Here is a 21,533-nt window from a genome sequence, read left to right as displayed (position 1 = left end):
TGGGGACAAACCAAAGCTAGGGATGCTCTACTCCTCTTGCATTTTACCATTCACAGATTATTCCTCATTAATCCGGGGAGCGGGTAGGATAAGGAACTTTAGTATCATTTTATACATGTAGAAGCTGAGGCAGAGAAAAGCTAAGTGTCCTACCCGAGGTCAGACAGCCAGGCGGTATTTGTTCTGACTTCAGACTCCACCTTCTTTCCCTGAGTGTTGGACTGATCCCAGAGGCTGAGGGAGCCTGGGTTGCCATGGTGATGCCTTTTTCTCTCCAACATTCGGAATCACAACTGCCTCTGTGTGGTAGGGGCTGACCTGATCAACACAGCATCTTAGCCATCACTCCCTTACAGGGGAGGGTGCTCCTGGCTAGCTGGGAAGGCCCTGCAGTTTTAGCAAGGTTAGCTTTACCAAGTACCAACTTGTACAAACTGTTTTGCCTCAAGGGAGGGCGGCAGCCAACCCCCGCAGTAGGTTATGAAGCAACTGAGCATTTTGATACCAAGGTGTTGGGTCACTGAGTTCTTGCCCACAAGACCAGTCAGGGTGGGGAGTGGAAACAGGGTGGGGACTCGCTGTTTTGGAAATTCTTTTTTTTTTTTTTTTTTTTTTTTTTGGCTGTACGCGGGCCTCTCGCTGTTGTGGCCTCTCCCGTTGCGGAGCACAGGCTCCGGACCTGCAGGCTCAGCGGCCATGGCTCAGGGGCCCAGCCTCTCCACAGCATGTGGGATCTTCCCGGACTGGGGCACGAACCCGTGTCCCCTGCATCAGCAGGCAGACTCTCAACCACTGCGCCACCAGGGAAGCCCCCTGTTTTGGAAATTCTTAACGAGCAGCTTGAAGTGGCCTGACAAGGGTTGGTGGCCTTTCCAACAGTGCCTCAGAGCCAGGAGCACCTGATTCAGCTTGCCTGTACACTCCTGGACTCCCAGCAGGAGGCGCTTGCTGGGACCACTGGAAGGAAATTTGTTCTCATTGCACAAGAAATACATGTTCATTGTGGAAAAAAAAATATTTTTTAATGCAGATAAGCAAAAAGAAAAAAATTTTAATGTCTTAGAATCCCTCCACCCAGAGATTAACATTCGGTATATGTCTTCCTAGACTATATATTTTATATTTATTACTTTTAAGAATACTTATATGGAGTCATACTGTATATACTATTTTGTAACTTGCTTTTTACACCTAATAAATCATGTCTTTCCACATCATAAATAAGTAACCACTTATAACCCAATTTACGAGCAGTATGGACAGCTATTGTAAGGTTACACCATTATTTATTGAGCAGGTCCCCAACAGGGGTTGGCTATTTAGTTAGTTTCCTTGCTTTTCTAAACAAAGCTGCAATGAATAATCTCTTGCTAAATTCTTTGCCTGTGTCCTTAATTACTTTCTGTAGGATAAATTCCTGGAGGTGGGAATGTTAGGTCAAAGGCATGCATATTTAGTCTTATAACACTTACTTAAATCATTGCTTTTGTATATTATCCACTTACAGTCAACTCTCAGCTATATAGGGATGTTAGCGGGTGACAGGAACAAAGCAGTGGCCAAGATAACACAGACATCTCCTATATACTTACATCTGAAAAATGGTGCTCTCTGGAAATCAGCAAGGTAGGCAGGGAGGAAGGGGGGGGGAGATTGCCCGATTTCTCCCACTCACGTGCCCAATTTAGTATTCTTCCCTGCTGCTCACAGGGGCTGGGTACCAAAGGATGCCTTTACCTCTATCTCTCCTTGCTCCTCCTCAGGTGTCTCTCTGTGCATCTCTGTCTTCAGAGTCTCTATCTGTTTCTCTCTCTCTTCCCCTCTCTCTCTGTCTCTTTCTCAGAGAAAAACAACTAACCTGCTGGTTAAACAAGTCTCTGTTGATAGAAAGTCAGGTGTTAAGCATAGCAATTGCTGGGGGTCTACGAGGAGGGATAAATTTGGCTTGTTTCTTTTTTTTTTTTTTTTTGTGGTACACGGGCCTCTCACTGTTGTGGCCTCTCCCGTTGTGGAGCACAGGCTCCAGACGCACAGGCTCAGCGGCCATGGCTCACGGGCCCAGCCGCTCCGCGGCACGTGGGATTCCCCCGGACCGGGGCACGAACCCGTATCCCCTGCACCGGCAGGCGGACTCTCAACCACTGCGCCACCAGGGAAGCCCCTTGGCTTGTTTCTTTATGCAACTCTGTTCTTTCCAGCACCTTCTTCCGTTTAAAGGCCTCCTTCCAAGCTGCAGGCTGCTGGGCTCTGAGACACAGTGTCCCACAGTGGCCAGAGCAAATTGGGATTTAAAAGCAGCACTGTGGGAACTCAAGGCGGGCTGCCCCCACCCCCAGCCCACACTTACCACATCAACTTCTGCTCCCTCCCACCTCTTTTCACACTTTTCTATTATCTAATTGTGGTCTCCCAAACCCAGGAGATTCTCTGAGGGCAAGTGTTTGTGGTCCTCCTCTCTGCATGGCCTATCACGCACTTTGCCCATGGAAAACCCTTCAGAAACTTTGCTCTAAGCTAGGAACTCTTCAAGGGGAGGGGTGGGCCCCACTCACCTACACCCACTAAGCCTCCCACAACACTTGGTGGGTGCTTGGTGTTTGTTCAGTATGTGAACAAAGGAAAATAAAAACCCAACAAAGCAAGCGATGGAGATGCTTACAGGGAAGAGTTACTTGACTTAATTACCCAATAAAAACTTGAAGGCAAGATCATCACAGATAGATGGATAGATAACAGAGTTAACTATATTGATAAATGCGGCCAATTCACCAAGTTTTACAAGCCTGTTGGGCCAAGAACTTCAACAGGAAATTAAATAAGATCCTGGGACTGGGAGGTTTTGAAGGGCATGTGGAAGCCACTCCAGTGTCAGCCACTCAGAGACTCTTTTCTGTGACCAGACCCATTTTTTGGAAAAAGCTCAGGCTTTGGAGCCAGGGAGATTTGGTTCAAATCCCAACTTTGCCAAATACTATCTGGGTCACCACTGGCAAGTCAAATAACTTCTTCCAGCCTCAATTTTGCCACCTATAAAATGGGAATAATAATAATACTTACCTTACTGGGTTGTTATGAAGAAGATAGTTTGGTGTTTTTTTGTTTGTTTGTTTTTTGCGTTACACGGGCCTCTCACTGTTGTTGCCTCTCCCGTTGTGGAGCACTCAGCGGCCATGGCTCACGGGCCCAGCCTCTCCGCGGCATATGGGATCTTCCCAGACCGGGGCACGACCCTGTGTCCCCTGCATCGGCAGGCGGACTCGCAACCACTGCGCCACCAGGGAAGCCCAAGAAGATAGTTTTTTAAGAGCCGGCACATTGTAAGTGCTCAATACTGGTTATGCCAGTAATTCTCCGTGTGACCATTGATAGGGTTTCTTGATGTTTCTGGCTTTCAGCTTTCTCATCTGAACAGGGGACAATGATCTCCACCCCATATCTTTATCAAGGTGCACTCAGGGCTTCCCTGGTGATGCAGTCATTGAGAATCTGCTTGCCAATGCAGGCGACATGGGTTCGAGCCCTGGTCCCGAGCCCTGGTCCCGGAAGATCCCACACGCCACAGAGTAACTAAGCCCATGTGCCACAACTGCTGAGCCTACTCTCTAGAGCCTGCGAGTCACAACTACTGAGCCCACGTGCCACAACTACTGAAGCCCACGTGCCTAGAGCCTGTGCTCCACAACAAGAGAAGCCACCGCAATGAGAAGCCTGTGCACTGCAACGAAGAGTAGTCCCCGCTCGCTGCAACTAGAGAAGCCCATGCACAGTAACAAAGACCCAATGCAGTCAAAAATAAAAATAAATAAATAAATTTATTTTTTTAAAAAAAGGTTCACTCAGGCTCAATGGTGGGTTCAAGAGAACAAAGCGAAAGCACTGTAGAGATGAGAGGATGTACCCCGGTTTCAGGGAGTGGTAAGGGTATGGGTGAGGGGTAATGTAGTTTAGGCATGGTTGGCAGCAGCACTCCTTACCCTGCCAACTTGGGGGACCCTACAGATTTAGCAGGGGAAAAGGGGGGCTTAGTAAAATCATTGACGAGGAAGGAAAGAAATAGATATGTGTTTATCTCACTTATACGCTTAAGTGTGTGATGTTTCCCCCTTCATGAGGGCAAGGATGGTCTCCATCTCATTCATCCCTTTGTCCCTAGCACTTGATACAGTGCATGGAGCATGGCAGGCACTTAATAAACATAGATGCATGCATGAATAATGAATAAATGAATGAAACCAGAAATCAAGGGAGGACACTGCAGCCCAGAGAGAGAAGAAGCTACTCAAGGTGACCCAGAGTGTAAAAACAGGGCTTCTCTTTCCCTCCCTCACATAGCCTCTTGCTAAGTGTTAAATCCTAGAAAGATGGGCACTTGGCAGCTGACAATTTAAACTGCTGGGGATCTCGTTCACAGGGTGCCCGAATCAAATTGGCTGTGCAGCTACCCAATGTAAATTAGATAGCTGGTGGGAAGCTGCCGCATAGCACAGGGAGATCACCTCTGTGATTTGTGACCACCTAGAGGGGTGGGATAGGGAGGTTGGGAGGGAGGGTGATGCAAGAGGGAAGAGATATGGGAACATATGTATATGTATAACTGATTCACTTTGTTGTAAAGGAGAAGCTAACACACTATTGTAAAACAGTTATACTCCAATAAAGATGTTAAAATAAATAAATAAATAAATAAATAAATTGGCTGTGCAGGATGAATCTGCAGTGGAGGATGGGACTAGAGGCCCCAGTCTGCCTCGGACTGGTAGCCTAGCAACAACTTCCAGTTCAGCCAATCACCGTGAAGCCCCTCTCACTGCGGCCCTGCTCCCCCACCTGCGGGAGTGGTGGGCACCGGGGAATCGGGGGGCTCGGCAGCCTCTGTGGAGGCGTTGGCAAACGGAGTAGCGTTCCCAGGAAAGCCATGCAATTCTCCGAGTCCCTGTGTGGAGACCCTGGGAGTCAACTGCTTTTACCTGATCCCTACTTGTAGGCTGAATTATAGGCTGTATTTCACTGTGGGTATATCTTGACTGCTCGACTCCACTATGATCATTATTATTAGTATTATCTTAACAACAGTCGTTTACCCAAGCAGGTTTTCACACTTGTAATCTCAGTTTATCCTCACAGAGACAGCGAGCCCCTGCGCGGGAGTGGGGTAGGGAACTGGTTTATTCACCATTTTATTTCTAAATCCTATACTGCAAGGGCACTGATTGAAAAAAAAATTGGCTTGAAGCTGCAGTGTCACCACTGCACCACTGGAAGGTCCATAGATACCCTCTGGGGCAGCGATTTTTCAGCCAAGGAGCCTCTGTTCAAAAGAAATCTCAAATGAAAACCTAATGTGTATTACAAAACAACTAAAAACAGGGCTGTTCCGGGTTGAAGGCAAGTGGGGTCTCAGGCCCAATCGCCCCAGCCAACCCTAGGAAAGAAGACCCTGGAAGCTCAGTCCTGAAACTCCTAAGGATCTAGGAGCCTAGGTCAAAAATACTAAACCAGACTAATTCTCTCATTTTACAGGTAAGAAACCCAGCTCAGGATAAAGGTTGAGCTTAATAAATATGGCTGAATGGGTGGCTGGATGGCTGGCTAGCTGGCTAAATGGAGAAATGAATAAAGGCCGGATATACCCTAGGTCATGCTCTCTATGGTAGCAGAAACTGGAACTAGAATATATGACAAAACTCACATTTTCCTTCTCTGTTCTGAATGCATTATTGGCTTTAGCCAAAAGCAAAACAACTCTGACTTAGTAAGCATTTAAAAAACCAAAAAATAAAAACAATACTTCTTATGGATAATAACAATATTCCACAGAGACCTTTTTCTAACCATAAGAGTTTACTAAAAAATTGGTGTAAAAAGTTCAAATCATCTTACATCAGGTTGCCATGGAAACAACAGTGTCTGCCCCTGGTTCCTCACCTGGATTCCTGTCAAGGTGCCCTTGGAACTTTTTCTCAGGGCCTGGGGCCTCACTCAGCCCCTGTGTGCCTCTCCCCCAGGATCTAAACACAACCTCCACAACTTTCCACTGAAGGATCTACTGATTACCTTGAGATGACACAGGCAGAGAATGTATCTAGAAGGTTCTCTGGAACCTCACAAAGTTCTCAGGGCCATTGCCCCTGCTCTTCTCTCTCTGTTTTCTTTGGTGGACCCAGAAGTCCATTCGGGATTCTGCTCCAAGGTAGAAACCAATACTGCACCCCTCCAGGCTGTAGCCTGTCCTACCCTACAGACTCTCCCTGAACTACTGAGGGGACAGTGGGATAATGCAAATATTGTGAACTAGTCACCCTACAGCCTTAGTGTATATGTGTATGTGTGCTTGTGTGTATGTGGTCAGGGGACCTCCAAGTGAGCCTTTGCTATAAAGAGAAAATACCATCTCAGAGCATCTTTTCATTTGAGATTTGCCCAAATTAGGGCACCACTGCAGAGGAATGCCCATGCCTCCCTCTTTCAGAACCACTGATAGTTGAAGTTCATTTCTGCTGACTGGCAGTATTCACTGCCCCAGCTGTCCAAGACTTCAGTTGGTGGGGTCTGTTACTTACCTACCTACCTACATAGACCTCCGTCTATGTTACATGAGTCTTGAAGTTCTCATGGAACCACAGGTTTTGATCCCACCAGCTGTTTACTGCTCTTACTGGCTACCACTCTTTGGTACCTCCTTGGTGCCAGGTGCTGTGCCAGGTTCTGAGGCCTCATAGTTTCATGTAATCTTCATGACACCCCTTTGAGGTAGGTACTGTGGCTATCTCCTCTTTACAGATGAGGAAACAGAAGCTCAGCCAGTAGTTTGACTACGGTCACACACTGGAAAACAGCAGAGCTAGGCCTCCAACTCCTGAGGGCCACAAAGCCAGTGTTCTTTCCACCACAGCTCACTGCCTCCACCAGGGACACGCCCTTCAACTCCAGAGCCTCCAGTTCCCACGGTGAGGTAGGGAGAGCAGGGTGGCTCTGCAAAGGCTCTTGGGATCTGCCTTTCTAGGATTTAGTTTAGGCACATCTACTAAGGGCTCAGATGTCCCTGGGAGACAGGAAGACTCTCTTTAGAGCAACAGAACTCAAATCACATCTTCAAACATATGCTCCTCTGTTCGCACACCCAGACACCCTTCTCAAGCCAGGCCAATCTCTTCTCTCATCTATAAACACAAAGTGCACGATCCTGCTTTTCTTCCTGCTACACAACTTCTATTTACTTATTTATTTTTTACTATCTATGCAGATTTCACCATAAAGCCCAGCTTAAGATCTGGGCTTTCTCCTTAAAGCCTTCCCTGATCACCCTCACTGTTAGCTCTCTCTTTCCCCGTACCATCTGCACCGTTTATCTCAGGCTGCCTTCAGTGGTCTGTCCTGTCTCTCTGACTAGCGCATTCCTTGAGGACAGGACCTGTATCAAGAACACCCTTCTCCTGGGACTTTCCTGGCAGTCCAGTGGTTAACACTCCGTGTTTCCACTGCAGGGGGAACGGGCTCGATCCCTGGTCAGGGAACTAAGATGCCTCGAGGGGTGGCCAAACCTAGCTCTGTGTTGAATACTTAGTAGGTATTCAAGAATAAATTAAAGAACTATTTAATGTTCCATATTTCTGTTTTGCTCCTGTTATACCCCCAGCACTTAATTCAGTACCTGGCACACTGTAGGGACTTAATAAATGTTTGCTAAATAAATTAATAATGAATGGTAAAGAATGAATGAACTGAAGGAGGAGATCAAAGAGTATCTTCTCTATTGGACTGCTGGGACTCTTCCCAACTGGTGGTCAGGAAGGTGTAATTCTTCAGTGACTCAGCCGGTCTTGGGGCTTGACTGAGCAGTTTGCTATGTCAAGCCTGGTCCTAACTCTTGCCCCCCATTAATGGACACGAGACCCTGAGCTGGGGCTGAAGAGGAGCTTTTTCTTTACATGTTGCTCTCAGGAGGACAGAGGTGAGTTACCCTCAGGACTGTTGAGTCAACTCCTAATTCAAATGAGAGTCAAACCAGCCTGGAGATTTATTTATCATTTGTCTGCTTCTTTTCCCTGTAGAATTAGAAATGGAATTAGAATTTGATCCCAAAGAGAAGCAAAGAAAACATCGCTATTTTAATATTCTCTAAGTGAGCTGGACTAAAAATGGATCCACCAAATGTAGTGTGGGATGCTGGATTGGATCCTGGGACAGAAAAAGGACATCAGTAGAAAAACTGGTGAAACCTATAGTTAATACTAATGTACCAATATTAATGTCTGAGGGTTGGCAAATGTACTATGGTTATATAAGATGGTAACATTAGGGGAAACTGGGTGAAGGATGTATGGAGCTATCTGTATTATCTCAGCAACTTTTCTGTAAATCTATCATTATTCCAGAATAAGAAGTTAATTATTATTAAAGTAAGAAGAAAAAAAAAAAAGAAAGAAAGAAAAAACAGGGAATTCCCTGGCAGTCCAGTGGTTAGGACTCCATGCTTCCACTGCATGGGGCACAGGTTCGATCCCTTGTCGGGGAACTAGGATCCCACATGCCATGTGGCCAAAAAAAAAAAAAAAAAAGTGAAAAAAAACCATAGATCGACCAAGGCTGTTAGACACTCGGCAGGGGCTCAGTTAACACCTGCTGATTTAAGAGGAATGAATCAACATAGGTCACCTGCATGACTTGCTTTCCAAATAGTTAGATGTTTCTAATGTGTAACCAACACATTCAGAGTATCACCCGATTTTCCATTCAGTTGTCTTCTACTTGAGTCCAAAGAATCGTTTGGGTAAAATAAATTTTTATCCATTTGGTTTGAGAGGTTAAACATGTAAAACACAAGTTACTTTAAGTGAACTGAAAGGTACTGATTCCATCACAGTAGTCGGAGGTACAGCCACCACCACCCAGCAATGTCATTTCTGTACATTTTTTTAAAAGTTTTTTTTTTTTTTTGCATACATCATGTCATCTGATCTCACTTTCTTAACCAATGTGCAAATGATTGCTTGGCCCATGGAGTCTGGTAGGAAAGCTGGGGTGTTGCTTGCAAAGCAATTCTGAAATCGTGATAAGAGAGGATATAGAAATGTAGAAATTAAGAAAGATTCCAGTCTTGGCTGATTATGTTAGCTAATCTCTCTGAATGCCTGTTTCCCACTTTGTAAAATAGGTATAAATATAATATCTAATTGATAGGATTGTGAGAAGATAAAAGTAAATGGTTTATGCAAAGCTTTGGGCATAGTACCTGGCACATTCCAAGTGCCTGATAAATAGTATTATTAGTGTGACACTAAGATGTGAATCAGAGCAGAGTTCATTCTACAGAAAACGCTGTCATCTCAGGCAGATAAAGAACTCCGGGAATGATTTTTGATGAGGACATTTTGATTCTAAAAGTGCACCTAGCAGCCTGGGCTGAACTTCAGGTTATGTCTGGGCAACACACACACACACACACACACACACACACACACACACACACACCTGCAACAGGAAAAACTGGTGGTTCTACTCATGTCTTTTTTTTGTGTGTGATACGCGGGCCTCTCACTGTCATGGCCTCTCCCGTTGACGAGCACAGGCTCCAGACACGCAGGCTCAGCGGCCATGGCTCACGGGCCCAGCCGCTCCGCGGCATGTTGGATCTTCTCGGATCGGGGCACGAACTCATGTCCCCTGCATCGGCAGGCGGATTCTCAACCACTGTGCCACCAGGGAAGCCCCTCTACTCATGTCTTAAAGAACTTTGGAGAGACTTCTAGCTCCAGTAATAGAGTGCTAAGCTAAAAAGGAACCTCTCCAGCTTTAGGAACAACATCATCATCATCAACAACAACAACCAGAACAAAGAGCATGATATAAAATAAAATCATGACACATGGTTGACTTCACAAGAAAGAAAGAGCAGAAATGAAGAAGGAACTGAAAGCCAGGGCCATGAGAGAGAAAGCTGATGCTGTGATTATTAGATCAGAAACTGGCAGCTACAGGGCCTGTCATTCTGGGCTGTGTGAGGGGCAGTTGAACTGAGACGCTGCTTAAAGCCGGGACCCTCCAACAGCTGCTGGGCCAATGAAACGTGCCAATGGTTTGTCTCTGAGCAGGGCTCTGGGTGAAACAACACAAAGTCTCCCATAAAAACGCAAAGCCCCAAGCCTGTATCACCTGTGGTTTAGAGCTTGAACTGACACAACCTACGGGGTGATTACCATGAAAATTGGTCCCAAGTTGCTGATAATTCTGGGTGCCTGGCCAGGGCCAAAGCAAACCAGCTCAGATGGTCCTTCCACCGCCCAAGCCACACAGAATTCCCATAGAAAAACCAAGTCCTTGTGCAGATGAGCTCACAATTAAACTATTAACAAATATTAACCAGACCAGGTTGGAGTCCAGTAATCTGTTTTAATAAGTTTAATGACTTCTCTAGGATGTTCTTCAGGTAAGTTTGAAAACTGCTGCATTACCTATGCTTTTCTACTTCAAGATCATTTTCTTTTCACTTGTTGATCCATTTATTCAACATTCACTCATCAAAGATGTTTTGTGATGAATATTTGCTAGGCACTTTGCCAGGCACATCCATGACTTTTTTTTGTCCCTCACCGTAACGTCCAAGGGATGTGTCCCCGCTCCCAAGTTACAGATGGGAAAACTGAGGGGGAGGTAGGTCACCAGTGGGCGGAGGATCCACAGTGATTAGTGGCAGAGCTGGAACACCAGCCCAGTCCCCCTCATTCCTGGGATATGAGTTCTCCATCAACCCTGGGGTGTCTTGTCCCTCAACTGAGTGACAAAGACAGGCACATGGGTGACTGAGGAAAGAAGTCACCAAAGTCAAGGTTCTCACAGAGGCAGTGTTGTCCTCCCAGCATCCACCCCTGAGGCCCCAGTGGGTCCACTACCCAGAACACACCTGAGCCACCTGCCAATGACAAGAACTTCAGCCACACTTGGCTCCGGGGCCTCAGGAGGGGTGGAAGGAGCTGCCCAAGGCAGCACTGGACCAGGCATGGGAGGCAGACCAAAACACCAGTAGCATCCCCTGCCTCCATGGGGGGAGTTGTGCCGGGTCCTGCTGTGCCCACATTTGTGGGGTGGGCACCCCCACTAGTCGTCTGGCCCACTCAGGTGCTTTGCAAGGTCCTTTTGGAACTCACTTCCTGCCCGGAAAGACAGCTTGTCTTCCTTATGAAAATGCAAGCACATCTGTGTGCAGGGCTGTTGCACCTGCTGATCTTACAGCCTGGAACACTCTCCTCTCAGAGTGTGTGGCTCTCCCACCCTTCTTTCCGCCTCAGAGTGGGCCTCACCCCACAGCCCACCTGAAACTTTACCCTTTGATCATTCATCACACCCTTCGCCTGCTTTATTTTCTTCTTTGAACATGCATGCTGATATTTTTCTGTATGTTTAGTTATTTATGGCTTGATTTCACGAAGAGAGTGTCAGCTTCAAGAGGGCAGACTGTTTTGTTCGCTGCTAGATCCCTAGGACCTAGAATGAGTGACTGGACAAATGGTCTATTTTATCATTGTAAATTCAGCCAGAATCTGGTCCTCAACTTTTCTGTCTTCACACTAAGAGGATTAGACTCAAACAGTGGCTTTCAAACTTAAAAAGAAAAAAAAAATCATTGGAGATCAGGAGAGGCACAGAAAAAAAAAATCATTGGAACACTTTCTTTAAGAGAAATTTTATAAAGAGTGGACAATAACAGGGTTGTACTCGTTGAAGCTGGGGTAAGGGCCCAGGGCTTCAATGTGTATCCTCTCCCTGCTCCCCTGCTCCATCCTTCCTAACCCCACCTTGGCCCCCGTGGAACCCTGTGGTTCCTCAGAACACAGTTTGGAAACCACTGGCCTAAGTGAGGTCCACTTCCAACCAGTCATTTCCTCTTCCAAAGTCTAAATACAGTCATCCATAAAGTGGAGGAGTTGGACTCGCTGACCTTCCTTCTATGACATGCTAGTATTATACGTCATATCAGGTAAACCCCAAAGTAAAAACTGCAAAGACACATTCAGTGTCACACTTGCCAACGGCCAGCAATTGTCAGGAGTCTATCAGGCAGTTCTTGTTGGACCAGCAGTTTGTGGGAGCCATGGAACCCGTAAGATGTCAGATTGCTCAATCAATCTAGTTGATGGAATGAGACACAGTGTCTGAAACAATTAAGACAGGATACTGTCAAGTGCTAGAGTAGGTGGACAGATTCTATAGGTAAACTCGAGATCATGGAAAGAGATCCAGTGGGGTAAAATGGGAGGATATGTCGGGAAGAGGGGTTATCTCTGGAGAGAAAAACAGAAGGTCATTCTAGGTAGGGGTCACAGCGGGTGCCGTGAGGCACTGCCCAGGACCCCTAGCAAGACTGGAGCACTCACATGCCAGCCGCCAGGAAGGCAGTCTGCTGATGGTTTAGAGCTGAGCCCCTTCACAGCCAACACACTGGACTTGACCTGGTGGTTATGGAGTCAAAGTCTGGGTCCCCGGCAGGGACAGAGTTTTTCCATCATCATCATATATCCAATTACAGCTATTGTGACAACGACTGCTAATTGTCCCCAGTATCTATTCTCCCCTTCTTCCTTAGCAGTTGAACCTCCGATTTTTAGCTGGACACATGGCCTCCCACAAGAAAGTCTACATTTTCCAGCCTCCCTTGCAGTCAGGTGTGGTCATGTAACTAAGTTCTGATCCATAGTATGTGAGGTGACATGATGTGTGTCACCTTCAAGGTCTGCCCTTAGAGGGAAGAAGTGTCCTCCCCCTTTTCCTTCCCCAACTAGCTGGAAGGCAGACATGGTGGGGAGCCCTCTTGGATTGTGAGCAACATGATGGAAGGAACCTGGGTCCTAATTCTGTGGAGCCACCACACCAGGCTTGGAGGGCTGGAGTGCAAAGGCCACATGAGCGAGCAATGCTCTTGGGCCTTGTTGAGTCACTGCTATCCCAACCAGTGCAACTGCAATGTCATTCCGAGGGACCACTGCCGACCCCACTGCTGGTCCCAGAGCCAGCTGTTGGGAGGGCTCAGCAGGCATTATTCCCTCCCACTGTCCAGTAGCTGAGCTGAGGCTCAGGGTGGCCTTTCCAAGGCCACTCACTGCTGAACGGATTCCTGGGGCAAGAGGAAAGGGAAGGTGGACAGAGTTTGGACGTTGGGGTCAGACCAACTTTGGTTTGAAGGGAAGACCACCTCCCTGCTTACTAAACCCTACTCTGAAAGACCATGTGAAAATCATGTGTGTGGCAAGCTAGGCTCACAATCTGACTGTAGACGTTTTTGCTCTCAGAATCCAGAGAGCCTGCTTCCTAGACCAGTGCTCTTTCCCATGGGGATTCTGGTCTCTGAGTCAAGTGCTCTCCGAGAGCAAGCTGTCGGGACACCAAGGACTTAGTGCCTGACGGGAATGACGAGAGACTCTCAGAGGAGGTGACCTCTGCGGTGGGCCTTGGAGGATGGGGAGATGCAACACAGGGAGAGAAGAAAGGGGATGGCATCCTAGGGAGAGGGAACAACGGAGCAAAGGCACAGAGATATGACGCACCCTGAGACTATCGTGGACGTGAAGAGCTCTCAATTCCAGCCCTCATCATCAGGCCCACCCTTTTAATACTTTATTTAGCAGTTTGGGTGTTTGGTGGGTTGGCTTTTTTGAGCAGGCAGCATAAGAGCTATTGGAAAACAATTAATTTTAGAGGCCAGAACAAAGTCACCTGATGAGCTCAGCTAAGTCAGCTCAGTCCCCTTGTCCTACCCGCACCCAGCAGGGGAACAGCCACTGAGGCTGGTACTTCCCAGCACCATTCTGTGCCGTGAGACCAACCAGCCTCACCCCCCTGGGCTTCTCCTCCGTCTCACAGCCCTTATCTGCAGAGATACATGTAGCGAAATGTTCCCGCAAGAAAACAAAGCCTGGTGAGGTTACATGCAACTTCTATGCAGATTTAAAATTATTTCAAAATAATATTAAAAAACAAAACAAAGCAGGGTTGGGAGTACACAGATGAAACCCAGTTGGTAAGTGTTGATAATAGTTGAAGTTAGATGATGGGTTCTTGAGGATTCATAATATTATTCTCTCCAAGATGTTTGAAATTTTTCCGTTTTCAAAAGTTATTTAAGGACTTCCCTGGAGGTCCAGTGGTTAGGACTCTGCGCTTCCACTGCAGGAGGCGTGGATTCAATCCCTGGTTGGGGAACTAATATCTCGCAGGCCGCGTGGTGTGGCCAAAAAAAAAAAAAAAGTTATTTAAAAGTTTTTAAAATGTACATGAATGTTCATAATGACATTATAATAGCCCAAAGTAAAAACAACCCAAATGTACATTCCCTGATGGATGGATTTTAGAAATGTATTATATCCACACAAGGGAATATTATTTGACAATAAAAAGGAGTGAAGTACTGACCCATGCTACAACGGATGAGTTTAGAAAATATTATGCTCGGTGAAAGAAGCCAGACACAAAAGGACAAATATTGTATGATTCCATGTATATTAAATGTCCAGAATAGCCAAATCTATAGAGACAGAAAGTAGATTAATGGCTGTCAGGCACTTGAATGGCTGTATTGAAAGTTAACAGCTAAGGGGTATGGTGTTTCTTCGGGGGGATAATTAAAGTGTTGTATAACTGATTGTGATGTTGGGTGCACAACTTTGTGAATATACTAAAAGCCATAGAAAAAGAGAAACAGCCAGTAGAAGCTCTGAGCCATGGGTCTCCACAGGCTTCTCAGAAAAGCAGACTGGATGTGGGCTTGAGCTAAGGGCAAGAGATGGACCAGCCCCTGAACCAAGGTCCGTCTTCCTCATTTGTGACCCAGCCAGAGGAATTCACAGAATCTAGTCCAGTCTAAAGCCACTGTAGGAAAACTGTTTCTCTTTATCCTGGAAAAATACATATCCCACTAATAATCAGATACGGAATTTTCATTAGTCCAGGACTGTGGCAGGCATTTTACAGGTTTCCATAAGCAATGCCTGACCCGTTTCCACTGCCTGGTCATACAGTCCTGGCGTCTCAGGGAGGTAGTACATCTTAGTTTTGCAAAGTGCACTGGGGCTTAACTGTGGCTGCACACCAGGATCACCTGGGAGTTGAATAAACACTGGTGCCGAGTTCCATCCCCAGAGATCCTGATTTAATTAGTTTGGGGGAGAAGCTTGGGCAGTGGACGTTTTAAAAGCTCCCAGGTGATTCAAATGTGCAAGATTGAGAACCATTGACTAAGTGAAGAATTCTTTAATGACTAGAAGAAAATATCAAAATTGTATCATAGAGTATGGTAAAGTTTCTATCATGAAACTTCTCTTTTAGATTTATGTTCACCCTGGGTCTCAATACAAAAAATACTTCTCACTGTAGGTTTCAGTCTCGGAGGCTGGAGACCTCAGGTTGACAGGTCCTGTCGGTCACCGAGCTAAATGAAGGGGACTTGCCAGTAGCAATCAGGTGCTTCCCAGCCTCTCCGTGGGCCTCTCGGAGGGCAGGTGCTCCCCTGCTTCCAAAATAGCCCTTTCCCACCTTGGACAACCCTTGCCGAGTCAAAAGCTGCCTTTCTGAAACTTTCGCATCAATCCCTGACACCAGGGGACCAGCACTCTTCACCACTCCCTGGAGGCATCACATTTCTCCACCACGTGACTTTGTCCTGACATTATGTAGTGTCCTGGCTAGAAGCTGAGGCTCCTGTCCAAACTGTCTCTACCCGTCAAATTTCTACCCACCTTTCAAGCACTAGCTCAAATGTCACTTCCATGAGGCCTTCCACGATGGGACCTGTCTGCTCCCTCCCCCTGCACTCCACTGCCTTTTAATTTTCTAACATTCAGTTGGAACTCTTTGTATTGTAACGACTTGGTTACTACCTTGGGGTTTGAGTCGACTGTAAGCTCCCTGAGGGCATGGGTGGAGTTTCATCTTGTATTATATCTCTGTATCCTCTGCAGGACCCAGTATATGCTCAAAAAACACTCGTTGAATGAATGAATGAATGAATAATTGGCTTGCCATGAAGTCTTTATAGGGGGGAAGGTGCCAAGTAGTAGCTTAAGTGGGGATGGGTTTTAAGTCCACCGAATGCCCATTCTCTGGTAAGACAAAATTATCTTTCAAAGTTATGCAAATGCAGTTTTGAGGCAAGTTCCTAGACCCAAATTGGAAATCATGAATCTCCGCGCTGGTTGTCAGGGAGACCATCTCTCCTCAGTTGAATAAATGAGTGAACAAACATTCATTCTCTAATGCATCTTTAATGAAAACCAGGCACTGGGTTAAGTGTTTTATAAACATTTTCACATGCCCCCAAATTGGCCCTATCACAGAACTAGGCACACATGACCAGAAGATGGACCCACTGCTGCCTAAGCTTCCACAGAACAAAACGCAATCTCAGGACAGAAAAGCCCAGACTGGGAACAAGAGGAGGGGGCATGGCCTGGAGGAGAGAGGCCTGGGGGCCACATGTTGAAGGATTTTTTTTTAAATTTATTAATTTTATTTATTTATTTTTGTCTGCGTTGGGTCTTCATTGCTGCGCTTGGGCTTTCTCTAGTTGCGGCGAGCAGGGGCTATTCTTCATTGCAGTGAGCAGGCTTCTCATTGCAGTGGCTTCTCTTGTTGTGGAGTGGAGCATGGGCTCTAGGCGTGCAGGCTTCAGTAGCTGTGGCACGAGGGCTCAGTAGTTGTGGTGCACGGGCTTATTTGCTCCGCAGCATGTGGGATCTTCCCGGACCAGGGCTCGAACCCATGTCCCCGGCATTGGCAGGCGGATTCTTAACCACAGCACCACCAGGGAAGCCCAAGAATTTTTTTTTTTAAGAGACAAACCTCTAGTTATATGTAGACAGTATGATTGTTTACACATAAAGTATGAGATAATCTACCAAGAAACTTTTAGAACTATTAAGAATGTTCATGAGGTTGCTCAAAACAATACCATTTAGCAAAAACCATCAACATCCCTTTATATCAGCAATAGTCAATTAGATTAGAACATGCCATAGAAAAAAAGATCCCGGCACTGCCCTGGTGGCACAATGGTTAAGAAACCTCCTGCCAATGCAGGGGACAAGGGTTCGATCCCTGGTCTGGGAAGATCCCACATGCCACGGAGCAACTAAGGCTGTGCGCCACAACTACCGAGCCCACGTGCCACAACTACTGAAGCCCGCATGCCTAGAGCCCATGCTCCACAACAAGAGGAGCCACCGCAATGAAGAGAAGCCCCCGCTCGCTGCTACTAGAGGAAGCACGCATGCAGCAACGAAGACCCAATGTAACCAAAAAAAAAAAAAAAAAAATCCCATTCCCCATAGCAACAAAAACTAATAAATCTAAGAAAAGACACACAAAATCTTTATTGAAGGGCAAAAAAAAAAGGCCAGGGCTTCCCTGGTGGCGCAGTGGTTGAGAGTCCGCCTGCCGATGCAGGGGACGTGTGTTCGTGCCCCGGTCCGGGGGGATCCCACATGCCGCGGAGCGGCTGGGCCCGTGAGCCATGGCCGCTGAGCCTGCGCGTCCGGAGCCTGTGCTCTGCAACGGGAGAGGCCACGATGGTGAGAGGCCCGCGTACCACACACAAAAAAAAAGGCCAGAAGAACCAGAGCGATAGATAGACTATATTATAAATGGGACGATATAATTTTAATCAAAGTTCTAATAGAGCTTTTCACATGGGGGAAAAAGAGGGTTAAGAATAATAGTCAATATTTGAAGAGGAAACTGAAAAAGGAGGAGATGACTGCCATATATGATGTATCCCTTATTATAAGCCTATAGTGATAAAAACCGTGTGATTTGGTGCAGAAATAGACAAATGCACCAAAAGAAGAGAAGAGAGACTCCAGAGACAGACTCTTGGGATTCTAGGAACTTGAATAAGCCAGAGGCAACATTTCAAACAAGTGTGGAAAGGGCTGCCTATAAATAGTGAGGGGTAATTTGTTATTACAATTAAAAACTTCTATTTCTACTTCAAATTAGCCACAAAATAAATTTCAGATGGATGAACTTAAATATGAAAGAGCAAAACTTTAAAACCTTTGAAAGAAAATATAGAAGAAGTCATTGTAACAAAGAAAGATTTTTAAAAAACACAAATTATAAGTGGAAAAGATTTATTGATACATCTGACTGCATCAAAATTGAAATTTTCTGAATAACAGACATGGTCAAATAAAAAGGCAAGTCATGGAATAGGATAAGATAGCTGCAATGTCCATAACTGACAAATGACTCATGTACAGACTATATAAAGAACATCTACAAGTTGAAGAGAAAAGGATAATGCTAGAAAAAACAGGAAAAGGTCAAGAACAGGTAAGTTACAGAAGAGAAAACACAAGTGGTCGATAAATACATAGAGATGCTTAACATCACTAGTTATCAGGAGGTACAGATTAAATAACAAAATAAAATTAGATATAATTTCACATTGATCAGATTGACTTAAAACTCTGTGCTCTTGGGAGTTTCCCAGTGGCCTAGTGGTTAGGATTCTGGGCTTTCACTGCCATGGCCTACGCTCAGTCCCTTGTTGGGGTACTGAGATCCTGTAAGCTGCGCAGCACAGCCAAAAAAACAAAAACAAAAAAACTCTGCAGTCTGATAGTACCAAGGGTTGATGACATTGTGGGGAAATTAGAACTCATATATGCTGCTAGTGGTTAACTTGGTACAACCACTTTGGAGAGTAATTTAGCCAAGTCTGGTTAATTTCATGTGACTTGTACCCTAGGGAAACATTCCATGTGGGCCTGGGAGACACAAACAAGGATGCTCATTGCAGTGTTGTTTATAACAACAAAAACTTGGCCGTGTCCATCACCAGAATGACTAAATGAACCGTGATACAGTCCTAATGAAATAAACACTAAAAGAGGTAAAAGAGGTAAAAAAGAGGATTGAAGACAGTCAGGAGACCGAGTCCTGGTTCTTGTTCTGCTTCTAACTGATGACAGGATGTTACATAAGTGATGTATCCCTCTTCATTGAATGCTCTCCCCAGATATTCTTGTGGCTCTCTCCCTCCCCTCCTTCAGGCCTGTGTGCAAATTCCACCTGCTCAGAGAAGCTTCCCTGACCCTGGTATCCATACAACTAGTGTCCACTCCCCCTGACACTGCTTTGTCAAGAAGCAGAGTGGCTTAAAGGCCGGGCTAGGTTCAAACACCAGCTTTACCAAGTATTGTTTGTATCACCTTAGGCAAGTTATTTAAGCTTTCTGTGACTCAGTTTCCTCCTCTGTAAATGGAGATAATAATAGTTTTCACCTCAGAGGGTTGTTGTGAGGACTGAATGAATTAATACACCAAAGAGTTAGAACAGTGCCTGATACAGAGAGAGGGCTGGTTAATGGTTAATTGCATGGCAGTTAAAAGGAATGGAGGGCTTCCCTGGTGGCGCAGTGGTTGAGAATCCGCCTGCCGATGCAGGAGACACGGGTTCGTGCCCTGGTCCGGGAAGATCCCACATGCCGCGGAGCAACTAAGCCCGTGAGCCATGGCCGCTAGGCCTGTGCGTCCGGAGCCTGTGCCCCGCAACGGGAGAGGCCACAACAGTGAGAGGCCCGCATACCGCCAAAAAAAAAAAAAAAAAAAGAAATGGAGTACACTGGAGTGACTTGGATCAATCTCATAAACATGCTGCTGAGTGAAAAGAGCAAGTCCCACACACATGTCACCCTTCCCTCCCCACTGCACGCATGCGGCCCAGCACACAGACCAGCCCTTGGTTACACAGCCATCAGGTGTCCTTCTCATGGGTCTGAGTTCCTCTCTCCTGCTGTCCACATCGGCCACAGCCTGGCCACGTCAGTTTTTGGCAGTATTTATTGAATCGATTGATTTGAATTAATTATGAAAGTCCTCGAATGCCTGAGGCTTAAGATGATGGTGTATTTTAAGAAGTTGAACTAAAGACATGAGGAGGGTGGCAGCGATGGAGCAGGTAAACAACACAGGTACCCAGAAAGAGAGAGACTCCCAGAGGCAGGGTGTCTCCAAGGGTAGGATTGTGTGACTCCAGGACCCGGGAGTGGGGTCCATGGTGTGACTGAAACATTAACTGCTACATTCACAGATGTCTTGGCAAAAAAAAAAAAGATCTAGAAGGATCCAAGCAGAGCCCTTCCACTGGCTACAAGAGGGAAAGTGGGATTGGGGACAAGGGGGAGGTGAGTAGTGGCTTCTTAAAAAACTCTAGATACTTTTGCATTGTTTGAGAATTCTGTACAGTAGGAAAGAATTTGTTACTTGTGAATTATTAGAAAAAAATATCTTGCACAAAAGAGGTACTCAGGGAATGGGCATTACAATTATTCTTTAAAACAGGGACAAAGACTTCCCACCCAGCGCAGATCCGCAAGCAGGAAGGGGCCCTGCTCGCACCCTTCTTCACACACTGCAGCTGGCCCTTCAGCAAGTCTCATTGGTTCTACCTTCAAAGTGTATCCTAAATCCAACCGCTTCTCACCACCCTCACTGCCCAGGCACTTGCCCTGCCCATCCCTCGTCTCAACGTACAACCTTCCCCTACTGCTCTCCTTGTTTCTCCCTTGTCCCCTCCATCTCACTCCCCCCAGCGGGCCGGGGTTCCTTAAAAACCCAAACCAGGCATTTGACATGCACCAAGTGCTTGCCATGTGCAAGGCACTGTGATAAGCAGTTCACTCACTTGTTCCATTAACCCTTTAACAACCTGAGAATGAGATACTAGTAGGATCTCAGCTGGAGAAATGCAGAAGCTGAGGCACAGAGCATCCAGTAATTTGCAACAGGTCCACATCATGAAGTGCCAGCACTGGGATCCAATCCCTGTGGATCGCGTGCTCTTAGCTGCCTCCCCACTTTGCCTCCCTCCCAGCAGCCTGTGCTCCCCACTCTCCCAGAGTGAAATCAGAGCTCATACTCCGGCTACAAGGCCCCACGTGATCTAGCCCCTGCCTGCCCCTCCAGCCTTATCCACCACCTCCCTCTTCCTCATCCACCACTCCCCAACCCCACAGGCTCTCCAGCTGGTCCTCCACCTAGAACAGTCTTTCCTTACTGATCTTCTTCTTTTTTTTTTTTTTTTGTGGTACGCAGGCCTCTCACTTTTGTGGCCTCTCCCGTCGCGGAGCACAGGCTCCGGACGCGCAGGCTCAGCGGCCATGGCTCACGGGCCCAGCCGCTCTGCGGCATGTGGGATTCTCCCGGACCGGGGCACGAACCTGTGTCCCCTGCATCGGCAGGCAGACTCTCAACCACTGCACCACCAGGGAAGCCCCTTACTGATCTTCTAATGGCTCGTTGTCTCGTTTCACTCAGGTCTCTGCTTGAATGTCACCTCCTCCCAAATGGCCTCCCTGACACCCTTTCTAAAATAGTCCTCACTTTATTCTCTGACCCTTTTCTGCTGTAATCTTATTCATAGATCTTACCACTTCCTGATATGACGTTATGAGACTATACTTTTTGGATGGTTATTATGTGTTTCCTCTCTCTAGAATTTCTGTTCCATGAGGGCAGGGACTTTGTCCCCTGTGCCTGCAACAG

At 46.5% G+C, this 21,533-nt stretch overlaps 1 protein-coding gene across 1 annotated transcript in view; it reads right to left on the bottom strand.

Moving 5' to 3' along the window:
* The window catches only part of PNPLA1 (patatin like phospholipase domain containing 1), a 38,756-nt gene that overhangs the window by 16,115 nt on the left and 1,108 nt on the right, over window positions 1-21,533 (bottom strand).

The sequence above is a fragment of the Kogia breviceps genome, chromosome 10, assembly GCF_026419965.1.
Source record: "Kogia breviceps isolate mKogBre1 chromosome 10, mKogBre1 haplotype 1, whole genome shotgun sequence".
In the NCBI taxonomy this organism is placed as follows: Eukaryota; Metazoa; Chordata; class Mammalia; order Artiodactyla; family Physeteridae; genus Kogia; species Kogia breviceps.
The sequence above is the reverse complement of the archived record's forward strand: the minus strand, read 5'-3'. Positions and strand labels throughout refer to the sequence as shown.